The sequence below is a fragment of the Hippoglossus stenolepis genome, chromosome 3, assembly GCF_022539355.2.
Source record: "Hippoglossus stenolepis isolate QCI-W04-F060 chromosome 3, HSTE1.2, whole genome shotgun sequence".
In the NCBI taxonomy this organism is placed as follows: domain Eukaryota; kingdom Metazoa; phylum Chordata; class Actinopteri; order Pleuronectiformes; family Pleuronectidae; genus Hippoglossus; species Hippoglossus stenolepis.
The window spans coordinates 11,624,375-11,641,954 of record NC_061485.1 but is presented as its reverse complement, the minus strand read 5'-3'; the positions used below and the strand labels follow the sequence as shown (position 1 = coordinate 11,641,954).

Genomic DNA, 17,580 nt, shown 5'->3' with positions numbered 1-17,580 from the left:
TCACTTTTCTTTCCACGTAACACATCTGAAAGTTTAAAAGAAAAACGTTTTGAATTGTTTCACTATCAGACATTGGTCACAGCCGTGTTTGCCAGCTTGCACATTTCTGTCAACGAGGAACAATGTGGTCGAGTCACGCTTAATATCTGTGTAGCGTTCTCATGTGTGGATACATGATGTACAGTCATACGGTTTCATCAACATCAACATCTGTCATCCGCTGTTTGGACATAAGTTAAGGGAAGATAAACACACACTAAATAACCAGGATTGTACAAAGAAATCCCAGTTTGTTGTAATAGAATCAATACAGATTAAATAAGGGCTGATTTAGGCTGCACAGACCATGTACACGTCGGCTGAAAACCAGGTTTGCTTTAATTCAAATATTAGGAGGCATTGATTGACAGATAGGTGTGTTTCTAATAAGTGAATAATTTGTTCCAACGAAATGAACCCTAAGAAAATACAGGAAGCCCGCAGCTCATTTCTTGGCTCAGCACCGAATGTATAAGAGCTTTTAAAATAATTATTTACAATCACAGCTAAGAACTGTCTTACCAGGAAGTGAGTCACACACACACACACACACACACACACACACACACACACACACACACACACACACACACACACACACACACACACACACACACACACACACACACACACACACACACACACACACCTCCTTTGCAGTACTGCGTCAGTAAACAACAGTGGCCTTCTCCTGGCAGCAGATTCTTCACATTCTCGCTCTGTAAGACGTAATTCACATACCTCTAACACTGGAATGTTTCTCACACTCACTGGGAGTTTTGACACATACATGCTGGGTTATTCACACGAGCTGCTTCACCACTCAAAAGAAACTGGAATTCCAGTGAAACGACTACGACCAAAAGAAATTCCATTTACACTGTACAACACTACCTGCAGCCATAGATGCACACACACACACACACACACACTGAGTGAATATAGTACAGGTAAGGAATCGAATAGAAAGATGTGGTTCATGTCTTTTTAGGAGAAACTCAAAAAGTCACAAACTACTCAAACAGAGAACCAGTGAAGTTGAGCTGCAGTCGACAATTATTTCCATTCACAATTAAAATGCAGATTGTTTTCTCAAATAATAGTTTGTCTATAAAACGTGACGTCTTCAAATGTCTTGTTTAATCAGACAATCAAAGTTAACGATAAAATAATTTGAGAAAAGCAGCAGGTTGTCACAACCGGAAACACGACGTTTAACAATTTTGTCAATTCGTATTTTTAAAAATGTTAAAAAAGTACAAGCTACAGTTCTGTTTGTTGAAATTTTCACTTCTACTTTTCCAATATACAAAATAAATCAATTGAAAATGTAATTACAAACAATTTGAAGGACAGCGACTGAAGGTAAAAGCTTAATGTTGGTGGAGAACTTGTGAAGAAGAGGACGTTGGGATCTTCAGCTAAAAACTGTGAACATCAGAGTCTCTCTCTCGTCTTCACCTCCTGAATTTGTTTCAACAGGGATTTTTTTTTAGTGCAGTTTTATTTTAGCTGCACGTTTTTTTTTAAGCCAAAAGTCATTTGTGCCTGTGCTCTGGCTTTAGAGGCAAAAAGCCGTCTAACCTGTTCGGCAGCACACGAACCTGAGTCGACAGATAACAGACTTAAAGTGTTATTGTGGCGTTCCATCCCTGTAGTCGTCCGGTGGACTTATTTCAGGGGCAGTGTGGAGAATCAGCGACAAATTCATATCAAAGCCGGACGCTCGGCATTTCTGCTCCACTGCTGCTGGGGAGCGAGCATCAAAAGGAGAGCGAAGCAAAGAGCTCTTTGAAATGAAGCGACACTGGAGCCCCTCTCTGGACGACTGCCACGCCGCACTGATGGCGTGTGTGTGTGTTTTGACAAATCTTTTGTGCAAAATGAAAAAGAGAGAGAGGAGGCCGAGAAGGGAGGGAGGGGGGGTTGTGGGAGACCTTATGTAACGTGAATAGCTTCAGCAAAGTGGAGCCAGCGACGTTTACTACACTCTTTCGAGCAGGGCTGAATACTTGGGATGTTTCTCAAGCGTTGAACTTGTGTTGCTGCAACGCGTAAGCAGATTTCTGCAAAGCTGAGATCAAAATAAGTCGCTGCTCCGCTCGCTCCAATCAGGGAGATTAACTGAAACCACCAACTGCTTCTACTCCAAGACAACAACAAACCTGCACCTGGTGTGAATATTTGCAGTTACACATGTTTGTTCTTCAAGGTTGGAGCTTTGAAATAAAACACATATATACCATATTTAAGTTCCAACCAATTTGAGTAACTTCCTCCCTTCGTACAAAAATTAAGCTAAAACAAAATCCTGCATACAGGTGCCTAAACAGGTATTGTAGCTGCGAGGTCCCACCAATAAACATGCTCGACCAATCATGAGTACGTCTTTCAGCTGTCAATCAAGACGTTGCTCGACGTTTTTATAGCATCAAATAACTAATTCAAACCAAACTTACTGGAAATATTAATTTGATGTGTACTTTGACTTGTTTATGTGCTCCATGTCCCATCTGCTAACATGGAGAAGGTGGAGTTTATGACCTATACTTGGAAAAGGTGTCATGTCGTGCATCTCTATTTACAGTCTATTGCTGAATTCAGTATGAAAAGAAGTGGGCGTAGGCCTTTAAAAACATAATGGGCACATTTTAGGGGTTCAAAAGAAATCGGACAGAAAAACATGAAGTCAAACAAAAAATCCTTTCCCCTCAAATCTTGGACCAACACACGTCAGCACACACTTTGTATCTTCCCTGGTGATTCTCTCCCAGAGCTACACCCCAGCCCCCTTCAGCTCTCGCTCGCTGGGGGGTCTCTCTCTTCAGCTGGATGCTGGTGAAACGCTGCTCAGTTGGACTGAGATCAGGAGAATGACTCAGCCGCTCGAGGATAATCCACCTCGTCCCCTTGAAAAGCTCTTTAGTGGCCTTGCTCGTATGATTAGGATCATTGTTAAAAGAACCAAATCTTCTCTCGATCGCTGAGAGGAAAACGCGTACGTCTACCTCCTATTAGGACGTTGGCTAGTTCTATGTGCGCATTTGCTGTTAAAGTTTTCATCTACGTTTGTTGTTGCAAAGGGTGAGGCATGAGGTGGATGGATGAGACAGGATTCAAGGGCGAACCCATCACAATTTATTTTCCCCACTTTCTTTAAAATGGCAAGATACTTAGGAGCTATACGCTCTCCGGAAACCCTTCTGGTTTCATTCATGAACCCAACTGCTGATTTGAGCCTTTTAGATTTGACCTTTGATATCTCTCTTTCTCTTTTGAAGCCTCATCATTATCTTCTCCTCTATGTGGGTACAACAGCCAGGCAGAGTTATGTTGGAATCTCAAATTATGCAAATATTTTTCTTATCATGTCAGAACCCTTACAATTTTATAAACTAACTTCTACATTGCAAAATCACTTTGGGCTCCAACAAATTTTGGAGGCAATTTTTCCCTATTTCAAAGATATCAGAACTACAAAGAGACAAAACAACAAAACAAATTTGTAGTTGCGGCACTACCCTGGAGTATATCCCTTTCAAGTGGGTAACCCCCACACTACACACACACACAACACACCATGACAGCACCTCAAAGGGATTGGCAGAAACACAATCAGCGACACATCTTTAACTTTGAAGCATCCTTATCGCTCCAGGACCTTCAGCCGCTGCAGGTCGGAGAGAAAAGACTCGGCCTTCCTGGATGTTTCATAAAGTCCAACAGAATAAGCTGCATGTAATCATTGTGTGAATGTGCTTGTGTTTGTAATCAGTTGGGCAGCGGCTGATATGACGAGTATAATCCAGGCTAGTTGTTGAAACAAGGCTGGGATGTGATCAGATAGAGGAGCTTTTAGCTGCTGAAGTCACAGCCAACCCTCTGCTGCTGCTGATACTGTCCCCCCCCCCCCACAGAACACCTCAGCATGAGGGGCTGTAGCATTTACTGCTCTGCAGGGTCAAAGCACTGATATATATATATATATTTAAGTCATATATTATATTAAGTTTAACAATAAACCTTATGAGAAATAACTTTAAATCCAAAATACACATTACAAACAAATATATAGAACCCGTAATTGAGAAAATAGTCAGAATTTTTACTACTAGTAGTTATATAAGTAGTTATATATATTTGCTGTGTGTCTCCACAGTTTCTTCGGATCAGTTCTGAGTTCAGTGATTCACACACACAGCTCAGGGTTGTTGCTGATATTAAACCCTGAGTCTTCTTACAGGAATACGTATTAAGTGCGTGTGGCCCCAGTGAAAATCCAACCTTTAAGGCCGTTGAGCTCGGCAGCGCTACACAACCACTGATGGGCTCAGCTATTAAACACACATCTGCTTTACATATTACAACTGACACCGAAGCACAAAGCGCAGAGTCAAGCTTTCATCATGGAGACTGGCTCCATCCGATATGTAATTAGTGGACCACACAGAGTGACGTGGTTTATGGCTGCTGGATACAACAGTGACTGTGTGCCGGGCATGGAGGGAGAAAAGTGAGGGAGGGAACATATGTTTCATTCTTATGATTTTAGTTGATGTTAGAATTTAAGAAGCTGCAGAAACAGTGACTGTCTTCAATGTACAACATGTAACTTCGACCACTAGGGGCCTCTCAATCAAAACAATAACAAAAGACCTATTTTGATTCTGTAAAGCAGCGTGGGATCATGGCCGATGAAAGTCATCTGACATGACTCAAACGCAAATCATGTTCACGGATGAGGTCATGTATTAGGTTTTATTCATGTAAAGCAGCAAATAGCCATGAACAATCATGATCCATTTAAAGTGACCAATACAAACAGTAGAGGGAAAAACAGCTAACTGGCTAGCAGTGTTGAAAGCCGATAAAGAGGATATGACTCAATTAAAAGGCGACAAAAAAGCAAATTCCTGCACTTAGAATAAAATCTGGGAATTTGTCTTGTTTGAAAAAATTTGATAATGTAAGAACATATGTCAACTAAATATAACATAAGTCTGGTTGTTTTTTATACGTTTTAATAAAAAATAGTTACATGTTCCATCTTTTCAGTGAAGTCCAACATGTGTCGATTCTTGCTGTCAGATCTATAGAATAACCCTGATAGATCTGTGAGTCTGTAGAAATGTCAGCGTGGGACAATCAGCTTCAACTTCACACAGAGCCGGCAGCCATGAAAATGTCTCAATTCCTCCAACAAACGATGTAACATCTGTTAGCCAGGGGGCTTTCATTAGATGATTAATGTTAATGAAGGGTGGATGTTTCCTCTTTCATCCCTCTCCTAAGACCCCCTCAGGCCAGAGTGTACATCAAGAAGCGGGAGGAAGACCCACACAGATACGACTACAATCAAAGAGAAGTGAAACTTGTTGACAAGTCAAAACAAGAAGGATTTTAAATGATTTCTGCTCAATATAGAAATAAAGGATGAACTCTTTTTTTTAATATTTCCTCCTCTATCTGTTTTCCCTCCGCAGCTTCGTTCTGTTCTTTTTCAGTTGCTTCTCCTTTTCATTCTCCACAGACTAACCACTCGTAAAACCTAGAAAACACACAGCACTGGAAATTACCTGAACAACAACAACAACAGTGTGTGTGTTTCTGCTGACCTCATGATGTTAAAAACACTTCTGCAACCCTGAATGACACGTCCACTCACACAACACATGCACACCGACAATACACAGAAATTTCACACTACACAAGCACACACACGCACACACACAACCAAATGAGCTGTGGCTTCAGGCCAGTGGGATGTAAATAAATAATGTGGTTTGGGTGTAGCCTTTCGGAGGATTCGGTTTCCGGTATGGAGGAGTATTCAGCTGTGAAACGGCAGCACTTTGAAGTCCAAAGGTGTGATAAGGTCTACAATGACCCGAGGGAACAAACGTTATCTGGTTTAACTGGAACCTGGGCCTTTAATCTGGGAAGAAGAAGAAGAAGAAGAAGAAGAAAAAGAAAAGCTCTCAAACTCTGTAATAGTCTGTGAAACTTATGTAGATAAAACAGTGGGAGCTTGAGTTTTAACCACTGAACCTGAGCTCTGAGGAGTTCAGTTATATTTTTTGCGCATCTTTCACGTTACCCTCTACACTGATCACTCTGTTGTCTTAATACCTTTAATGATCCATTGACTTGTCATCTACCACAAGGTTTTTCTGCATTAGGTTTCCCCAAAAATGTTCATGCACTGTTCTTAAAGGCAACACTGACATTTTCTCCTATGGGTTTTGTATGGTTATGATGAATTATGACCAAGCAGTAGAACAGAAAGACCTGTTGAACTGGGCTTTTTTCGTTTCAATCTCAGCGACACACCTGTAACCTTCTGTGACCACATCTTACACAGTTGTGAAACACAGCGGTGACAAAATGGTGCAAACACCTGCCACAGTTCCCAGAAGCACCTCTGCGGTACTTCCCGCTACGGTAGACATGTTCACGACCACATTTTGCCTTGATGTCTCTTACACAGACACGCGAGGTGAGAACCGAACCAGCAACACTGTCGCTGCAGGTAATAACGTAGTGATGACTACTACTGATATTTATAACAGTCTGGGTCCTAAAACAAGAGCAAGGTCAGTCTTGTTTTGTGGGTTTCATAACAGTAAGTCTTTCAGCTGTTGCTTCAGATCTATTCTTTCACAACTGATAATAAAACACTGCTGGAAATGAATCTGGTTAGATAATTATTCACACTTAATCTTGGTCTGGGTAGACGATGTGTCATGTTCCAGTAAAAAAGATTAAATGGCATTGGGGGGGGGGGGGCAATCCCTATATAGTCTCCTCTTCCAGTAACACACTTAAACGATCACAACAAATGCACACAGACACAGACGCTGACCACGATGCATCAGAAACTATGTCAACAAAGAAAATGACCTCATGAAGCCGAACGCAACCCCAGCTGCTGCAGCACGAGGAATTCCCAACCGCATTCCTGAATTCCCCTCAGACATTCCTGCACAAAGTGGCGGGAATCTGCAGTTTGGCGATTTCACCGGCAGAGACGGTTTAACGGAGGGTGAAGAGGTGAGAGGTCAAAGCCGTTAGAAAGCCAGGGAAATAAGACCTGAATCTACGAGTGCGTCACAGCGAAGGGGAAGAGACATCAAGACGGACAAATAAGCAGCTAGAATAGTTTTGGAATCATCTTGGCACATATTCTGCAAATCCTTAAAATTGACTTTTTATTCCTGTCTTTACTCAAAACTGTGGACTTTCATTTTGAGAGCATTATTTCTTCATTTCACGTTGAGAGTTTTCTCAAATAGCCCCTGCTCAAGCCCAGATTTGCTCTGCTCCTTCTCTATATTGTTAGTCGGCACTCAGGCGATCTGTTGCTGGACAAATGTCCTGTGTTTGAGTTGGAGTCCTCAGGCTGCTCCTGAATCTTCTGCTCTCTGATGTCTGATCTCGCTCTTGGATTTTTGTGAAATGATCCCATTAAAATTCCTCAACTAATAAAAAGCCAGGTATGACTTTGACCAATAATTTGTGCTACTACTTTCTTTAAATGGAATTGTTAAGGTCATATTTACTGAGCAAATCGAGCAGGGCCAACTTGGAGGAGAGGCTTTGAGCGAAAACATTACAAACCCTGAACATGAAATGAAGAAATAATGCTCCCAAAATGAAAAACCAGGCTCTTTAATATAACCTAAATATAACTCAATACACAAAAATATGTTCTTCTTCTGAAAGGTATTCTGCCATTTATGGGATTGTGTGTGACTGGTAACCATGGAGATAATAACGATTCCCTTAATTTTTAATCAAACCGTTTAGTGACTGTTGGGCTTGGTGGAGATATGCGCTCTTCTGAATGCTGTAAAACCGTATGACTGCTGATTTCTTGTAAATAAACACATGCCTTCATTCCCAAACAAATCAGAATCAACAGGAAAAATTAAATATCAAATAAATATACAGGAAACATTGGCCTTTACAAGATTGCAAACCTTTGCTATGTGTCGGACTTAACATTGCAATAATAGCTACGTTACATTGTACAATCCAAACACACACACTTCTCACTGGCAGTTCAGAGAAAAGACCAAACCTAGTGTGACGCCCGTTTAAATGCTCACAGAGGCAGATAGCAGCAGACTCCCCGGGGCCACGGTCTATCGCAAATTACACTTTTCCTCCTTTTATTTAGGAAGGAAATCCTGTAACTCAGCAATTTTACTGACAACTGGTGTTTTCAGATCCAAAACAAATGTGTTTAAAAATACTTGTAAGTTATATAGTGAGAATGAAATAGACCACAACATCTTCTGATCTGCAGCACACACTGAAAAAATGTGTGCCAATCTGTAAAAAACACGGCCACTGCGACTCCTTTTAGGTGACACGTGTGTCGGGGCCCATGTGAGGAGGTCCGCCGTGTTCTTTTGAACTCCACCATGACGCAGGATGCACTCATTACCACTTCAGGCGATCCGGAGTCGTCCAGGGAAAACATACAAGTGAAGGACTTTAAAGCTCCTCATGCCTTCTGTTTAATAAAGTAATGTCTTCCAGCAGAATATACGACTCCACACAATAAACAGAGCTTGGGCTAATATTGCTTGGCAGTAAAAACGCTCATTTGAAAAAGCAGTTCCAGATGCAACAATTGATTGAAGATGCTGTAGCTGTGTGATCCAGATTCAAACTGTACGTGTCCCGTGTCGATACGGAGGGGAACTGACTTTAAACTTAGCTTTTAAACCTCGATCGAGTCTAGACTGCTTTCTCCAACATATAAAAACATTCATTTTGACAATTATATTGCTTTCAACTGCAGATAATCTCCTGGCATTCTCCAGAGGGGCTGTATGTAAGAACCCACATGTCAGAGTAAGAGTTTTCCTGGACTTTCTCCTGTCAGCCCCGTGGTAAAAACTCTGGATAATGTCCAAATGAGCCCATGTGGGAGGAGATTCTCCAGAAGATTCATCGGGAGTAAGTGGGCATGATGTCAGCTGCACCACCCCTCACCTGAACTCTCTGGAGCTTTCTGTGTTGTTGTTACAACTCCTGCTAAGTTCTTTATATGTTAAAGTCTGGAGAAAGTCTGGACCCAGTTGTACGGACGTTCTCTGGAGTTCAAAACAGCTTTAGAAGCACAAACTGAACAACCGTATAGTGTGTCCTGTTGCCTGAGGAGCAGGTCTCCACTGTCTCGCTGTCTAACTTCCTCAAAGCCCAAACTTTAGGCACTGTAGCACCATATGGCTACTCCTTATGTTCAGGAAAACTTTTTAGACATCAAATGTCTACCTCAGAATAATGCATGTCTGGAAAAAAGATCACACAGATTTAAGTAGTGCCCCCCCCCCCCACGGTGTTTTAAACAAGCACTTTGTGTTCTTCCATTTCCTGCAGCGATCCTCTGTGTTCTCTCTGGTGTTCTCATTGTTCCAGGGCTGCAGCTCTCAGGGGGAGCACAGTGAGCAGGCAGTGTGTGAGTGTGTGAGTGTGTGAGTGTGAGTGTGTGTGTGTGTGTGTACTCGTTCTATTCATTGAGATTTGAGACAGGAAGAAGAGGAAGAGGACACGATTGGAGACAGGAAGAGGAGGGGCAGTCACTAACCTAACCTGCCCTATCAGCAGCACATGTTCTGTCCTCTGGGTTCAATAAAAAACTGACACACACCCACATCTCACACCAATTACAATGAATTGACAATGACCATATAAAGAGTCTGGTTTTACATTATGATGCTACATACTGTAACTCTGTGGTAAGTTTCACATAATACACACCTGTTTATATAACTCCCCACCACATACTGTGTATTTACTGTGATGTTTAAAGGCTATAGACAAACAAAGGCATAGCATTAAGAAACAGGACAAATACTAATATAGTGCGGAGCCAAGACTCTGAAAAGTGTATTCTATATGAAACTTCAATGAAAAATCAGGAGCATTATTACATTGTTGAGCCCCTTAATTCTCCCCCACTTCCCTTCCCTGTCTGCGGCTCTGAGGCCGAAGCTCATTGGTTCCGGTTGAGGATGTAAATCTTTAAAAATGGGTCACATTCAGAGTATGAGAACATGTCAGCAAGTCAGTGTGGCTCACTCATGTGTTTTTAATAGTTTTAGTAAAACAATGGAGCTCTATGATACAGATGAATGAGTCATATCAGGCTCTGGCTACATGGACAATACATATTAGATTTGAAAGAATTCAAAATTAGTGCACATATAAACTTTTTTAAAGTCCAGATTCCTCATCCTTGGTAAAAACCTGATGCCTACAGTAACCGCAATGCAACTTCACCCCTATCAGTTCAGTAAGATGGCTGTGTTTGTAGTGGCTAACACAGATTCAGGCTGTTGGCAGCCAGCTGGGAAACTCACTTCTTTCTAAATTCACACATGTTGATTTTTTTTTTTCTCACGTTCACACTTACAGCCTCAGCCAATGCAGCTTTCTTAAAGGTTCAGTACGTATAATTTAGTGACATCTAGTGGTGGAGTTGCATGTTGCAGCTGAATACCCCTCATCACCCTCCCTTTCCAAACATGAAAGAGAACCTGTGGTAGCCTTCAGTCGTCATAAAAACTCAAAAGGGGTTTAATTGTTCAGTACGGGCTACTGTAAAAAAACATGGCAGCCTCTACAGAGGACCCGCTACCGATGTAAATATTAAGTATCTAAATATAAAGGGCTCATTCTAGGGTAAAGAAAACAACTCGTTGTACAATTTAGATGAAACACACTTTTCCTAACAAATCAAGGAAGTGATATGCATGTTTCGTTTGTTAGTTTCCGAGAACCTACCACATAACCTACTATTTATTGTGCTGTAAATAAAGTGCTACCACCGTCGTTCAACATGTTCTGAGATACACATTTAACTATTGAAAAGGGGGAAGTGGGGATTTCGGAGGAGAGGAGTGTTGAAGCCGGACGGGGCAAAAGGTTCAAGAAAGTGACGTCAGAGGGAGAGTGAAGGATAAGATGGAGTGAAAGTGGTTTGACGTTGGTTTAATAGAGGTGGTTTGGTGGGAGCTCTGGTGGGAACAGCATTAGTGTGCAGGTCCCAGCTGAGGTCACGTCCCCTGGCTGTGTTTTCATAAACTCCTGCGTCTTGGGGTAATCAAACAAAACGCTGGCACTCACAACACTCGCTCAGATAACAGACCTCGGAGCCAAACTTCATAACACTGAGATGGCAAACTGTAGGAAGTGATACAGCATCCTCCTTTCTTTTCCCACCTTTTCCCTTTTCCTAATAACGGGCGGACTCTTGCTCCTCTTCCCTGTTTTTATTTCCCATTACTTAAAGACGATCAGACTCCACCAGCTCTTTCTCCCTGGTTCCTCTCAGAGTCATAAAGGCCAGCTACAACAACAAATGGAGTCTCTCTCGGCTGGGTGTGGTGGCCTGTGGAGCAACAGCTGGGTCCTGTTCTTTCTCCTTAGACAGCGACTGACTTCTCACCCTCGTTTTCAGGACAACCCCGCCCCCAAGTTCCTAACTTTTTTCTTTAATATTTGTCCTTTTTGCTTTAATTTTCTTTAATCCTTTCAAGGGACAGCCCTTATCCCTTTTTTCTCTGAGTTGATTTTCTTAGTATTAATCCATCTCTTAAGTGCGGCTCTTAAAACTGTTTTTGTCAGACAACCAAACTTTGCTCCGTTCTTCTTGCTCGTCCATTTAAAAGTGTGGTTTCTCTCTTGTACCATCAGCCTGTTCTTTCTCTCACTTAATCTGTCAGTCCCTGTCTCCCTCTTCCTCTCCTCCTCCTGGGCCCCCTTTTCCCTCTGACACATTTCCTGTACACCAGAGAGGGTTATCAACACAATTTCTGAGTCATACGAGTGTTTCGCAATGCGCACAAGTTTGTCATCTGTGTAAAACAACAAAATAAAGTAAAATGTCACAAAACTAACAACAGACGGAAACACACGTATGTAGTTTTGAATTATTTAAGTTGAGAACTACGCCTGGAGCATTGTAAGTGTAATCAAAACCTTTGCAAGTAAAACGCCAATAAGTGTCTTTATCACACCAAGTTTTCAACAAGCTTTGAACATATATTGACGTGATATTTTCCACTGCTCTATAACACGACAAGTCGACCACAGTGTAGTTCTTAAGTTAATCGTAGATCATCAGAAACAAGCTTAAACGAAAGTGTTGTGAATGTAGACTTTAAGCTTATTTTGACACACATCTTCAAAATGTTTACTTAAAGCTACAGGATTAAAAAGCAGCAGCCCCCTTATTATCTGTGTTACATACATGAGTCAGTCTCAGCTGTCGATCACGACAATTCATCCGTTTTGATAGCATCAAAACGAATTAAAACCAAACAAACTGACAAACATAACAGCAACCATCTTTGGGGGGGAAACAAATTATTTGTATGTATTTAGAGTTTATGACCTATACTGTAGCCAGCCACCAGGGGGCATTCAAAAATGATTTGGCTTCACTTTTTGAGTCATGTCGTCCATCTTTATATACAGAGATGGAGGTGACTGATAGTGGCTGATGCCTGATGATGTTTAATGACATTATCGTTTCTGATATCACTGTTTACTTTAACTAACAATATGTTGGTGCTATGATTTGTCCATGAGTTGATCATTACTAACAACAGTGTCAGCTGACACCTCAAAGTTGCTATTCTCAAAAAAAAGAAAATGCTCCTGTGAGTGTTGCAGCTGTTTTCCGAACATTTCTACAGGAATGGGAGAAAACACAATTTGTTAGAGGCTTCTATTAAGTGTTGCTTAATCAACCAAGTTTCAGTGATGAACAGACACACTCTCAATGTCGCAATATACAATATAGAAAAGTATTTGTTAGATGACGCTTTTATAAAAATCATATTTGATTTTGGTTTCATATGGACTGTTTTTTATTTGCAATATATAGGATATATACAGGATGGATATAGGAGTTTTCATGGGAGGTCTGTTAGTCCTGTTAAGTGAATTTTTGGTCTGGTAATTACATTTATACATATATATAAATACATACACATCAAAGAATCAAACTCTTTGGACATTAACGACTCAAATGTAGGTTATATGCTGCTGCCTCTGGTGAGACATCAGTGTGTGTGCGTGCATGTGTGCAACCATATAAACTCTAATGAACTGTTTTTAGAGTGGAACTAACCAAATGGCAATAACAGAGTTGTGTGTGTGTGTGTGTGTGTGTGTGTGTGTGTGTGTGTGTGTGTGTGTCGTGTGTACGTGTGCCAGTACAGACCTGCCCTTAGTTTAATTAGATCTGTGATTCAAAGACAAGTGACGTGTGGTCAGAGGAGCAATCAAACACAAGTAGCACAAGTTGGGCCCCATGAGCACTTGCACAAATGCATTCAGGCATCCGTGCACACACATACACATTCTACCACAAATGCAAAAGACACACTTTAAGAGAATAAAAAATAATGAAATCAAAAGACTATTCCTCTCTGTTGTTATAAAAGAACTCTAAGAGACTTCGAGCAAACTGACCAGTCTATATGAAGCACACACACACACACACACACACACACACACACACACACACACACACACACACACACACACACACACACACACACACACACACACACACACACACACACACACACACACACACACAGTTAACAGGAAAGAAGAAGGCAAAGTTCCTGGTAAACCACAATGGAGGGAATCTTTTGATGTGATGCTAACAACATCAGACAGTCAAAGTCTTTCATTACAAAGAACCAATCACTGACAACGTCTCCACGGAATGATCCAAACTTTACATTGTAGCACCAGAGACATGGTAACTGTGACAGCTCCTTTTGGAAAATGTATTGTGGACATCATCCACCAGGACTGTTCCCAACATTTGAGAGGAAAGGAGTAAGGACAGCCACGAACCATGAGGCCCAGCTACACACGTACAGTATGTTAATGAACAGTGACAAAATAAAACAGGTCTTGTTACGTTTTTCTAATGGTTCAGTTTCACACAATACTCAAATATTCAGAATGGGAAGACCGGACAGATTTTATTTTTTTTAGCTGAATTAATGTGCGTCATTAAATCGCTTTTGTTTTCACAGGAAAATTGGGTCAGAGGATATGATGCCAGGAAAAGACATTTTTGTACATGAGCAAACGTGTTCCTGTAAGGCAGAGAAACCGGGATACATACACACACACAGTATTTACACACATTAGCAAACATGTATAAATTCCCAAATGTATTATTTTCTGTGTGTGAGAAAAGTTGTCTCAACCAGAGGCTTGATGCTATCGCGGCCCCCCGTGTGCTGGGCAGAACAGCATCAGGGGGAAAAGATAAGAACTGGCACTGTGACCACACATGTACATTGTGTGTGTGTCTGTGTGTATTTGTGTATCTTTTTTCAGGCCAGGCCAGAGCTCCAGGGCAGATTACCTGTGACCAGCCAAGCAGGCCAGAATCAGGCTATACAAGATTCAGACGCACACACACACGCATACGCACACACAGAGGGCCAGCTCTTATCTCTGCCTTTGATGCAGCTGCAGAGTTTTTCTGTATCAAAGGTTTGCCAAACCGGGAACAGAAGAATAAACACTTCAGATAAGCCTCGTGAAAATGCTTCTCAAGTGAGTGTGTAGCAGCTGGAAATGCTACTACGTACACACAGGGTTTTTAAACCATACTTTAGCTTGTGTACATAAAAGGGAAGCCGGTAAACACCAACACAAACAGGAAAGTGGGAGCAGAAAACATTCATAAAGTTATGTCCACAAGCTCTGAGGATTTGTGAAAACCACAAACATATGTCAAACTATAAGAAATATATTAAGTGTGGAATGTCCATGAGCCATTCAAAAGGCCTCTTTTAGTAAAATGAGGGAATACGAAAATTTTAATCGGAAAAAATGGCAAAAAGCAAACATGGAGATAAAGCATATTTAATGTTATCATAAAAATGTGTTTTTTGTCTTTGAAATCGTGATGTATATATATATATTAAAATGCATTTTCGTATTGAACTACAAACTTGAGATGACAAGCGTAGAAACAATATCTCTGTGCTATGTCAGTGCGTGTAGGGGGCGGCTGGTGTGGAGCTTTCGGAAGTGAAAGTCTATTTGAATAGGTCGATGCAGACACGGGTACAGAAATAGTCCTTAAAAGCTACCGAAGAGGAAGAGGAGTAGGCGCTAAACAGGGACGACAGACTACTACTCAGTCCGTCTCAAACCCAGTCATCTGTCCGTCTGTCTTTCTGTCTGTCTGTGCATGCAGCCAGCTGCCAGGCCAGAAGAAGGCATCACTCTGGACTGAGTGGCGCCGGGGGAGGAGAAGCCATGTATGGGAGCTGGGTCGATGTAAGTTTTCCCACATAGTGAAGGAAAAGTCGGCTTTGCAGGTCCAGTTTATGACTTATGAAAATAACTCCCCTATGATTGATGATTGGTAATTCTGTATGGGGGTTCTTTTAGACTCAAAGATGTGCGACAGCTGTCCTGGAGGCCATGCGTCCCCTTTGCCCCCACACATACAGAACACCTCTTCACCGGCTCCAGCCCTGCATGTGTACCAGTGTATTAATAACATACAGCCCACCAAAGCAGCATCCCAGTAGAGTGGAGTAATGTGCTCGCCAAAGACTTTTGGATTCCCTCACCTGCTATTCTTCTCCCTGCTCCCCGAATCTGTCTTATCTTAGTTATGTAGGTATCGTATTAACAAGTCTAAAGAAAAAGCTCTAAATATAAATGATACAAAACACATATAGATTCTAGATGTCACTCAGTGGAGTGTGTACCTCCACCCAGGCCCAACAGTCTTTATGAAACCACTTTTAAATTCACTAGATCCTGATTTTTATCTGGATCTCGGGCAAATTGTCGGATTTTCTTTCATTAAGATTCATAAAATATTCTCTGAGAAATCAAGGAAAATGTTGAAAAATGCAATCCAGTCTGGAATCTGCCCCAAAAGTAAATGGGTTCTTCGCTGACCCATTGTTCAATCTACCACCAATTTATGTGGTAATCCGTCCAGTAGTTTTTGTGTAATTCGCCAAGAATCAACCAATTGCTGATGGAAACGCACATATGAAAGTCGGAATATTTTTAATTTAGTGTGGAGACAAATTCAACAAAACAAGAAGATGCATCACTGAATAGATATGTAGATATTTGTACTTTTTTAAAATATGCACTGGATGCATCTTGGGTATTGATATTTAAGTGGTATTTTGCTGAAGATAGCAGCCTGTAATAAGGGAAACACTGAGCAGCGATGCCAGCTCCGAGACTCACATTACCTCAGCTACAGAAACAGAAATAGTGGGGGTGGGGTGGGGGGGTGGGGGGGTGATGATGACATACTGTAGCTGTGCCACCTGACCTCAGTCCTGAGTGAGTAGCTGCCCTGACACAGAATGTCTGGTATTCAACATGGCGTCTGGATGCAGAGAAGGAAGCTTTTTTGGATCCATACGTTAAAGAAAGAATATCTGCTCTGTTCTCTATTCTTCAGTTAGGCTGAGGTCCAGGCTAATTACAACCCTTTAACATGTTTTGATTTATATTTTACATTTGCCTGCATGAAATAATAAAGCTAAAAAATGAAAGAAAGAATTAAACTGGCACTTTGTCTCTCCGTCTTCAGCTTGTTTTCCACTTTCGTCCTTTTTTATAGTATTTATTTTGTTTTTGTTTGCATGCCTGTGCCATTGCTCCCTCTGACGTCAGTCCACCAGGGAAAGAATTGTTTACACACTGAAAAATATGACTCGGAACAGAAGCTGGACTGAAGTGATCTCACATACACGCACAACTGATGAAGAAATGCCCTCGTAACAGTTGGCAGCAGAATAAGAAAAGTAAAAAAGCTCATAAAACGTGGAAAAATGTATAATTAGTATATGGCTAACTTAGTGTAGTGGCTGCAGAATCACACGCTACAGACCGCCCTTAGAGTGCCCAACTAACAACAACAAAATATATACATACATTTTCTGCTAAGATTTAAAGGAAATGTTGAATAATTTAAGACACCAGGAGAATTAAGTTCAAATCTAAAGACTCCAGATGCCGTCACAACAGTTTGCAGGAACAGAATTATGCACATGAATCTGTTAAACTGAACATGCACAAGAGAAAATCACCTTCAAACACTCAGCGGAGGGTTAGGAAGTGAGGTTAGAAGTCAAGCCACTGACTAGCACAAAGCTTCTGAATTTAGCCTGTAAAGACGAGAGATTTAGACTCACTATGTTTAGTGTGGAGCGTGTATGTGAGGGAGGGAAGGATAGGAGGTGAGGGGCGATGTGTCTGTACATTGCTGACATGCATCCCTTCAAGTCCAGCATGCATTTATAATTAGCAGTGCAGTAGATATCAAGCAGGCATGGCCGGCATACATACGGAACATAAATATACATATGCTTTGGGGCTATGAAACATGATGACACGAGCATGTATGTGCATGTACTGTAATGTGCACTGTTGTTATTAATATATGGAAATAAAAACCACGCAAGAAGAACGTGAGGCTGCGCAGGGAAAAGATAATATTAA

At 41.3% G+C, this 17,580-nt stretch overlaps 1 protein-coding gene across 1 annotated transcript in view; it reads right to left on the bottom strand.

Moving 5' to 3' along the window:
• The window catches only part of atg7 (ATG7 autophagy related 7 homolog (S. cerevisiae)), a 54,201-nt gene that overhangs the window by 1,764 nt on the left and 34,857 nt on the right, over positions 1-17,580 (bottom strand). The window lies entirely within an intron of this gene.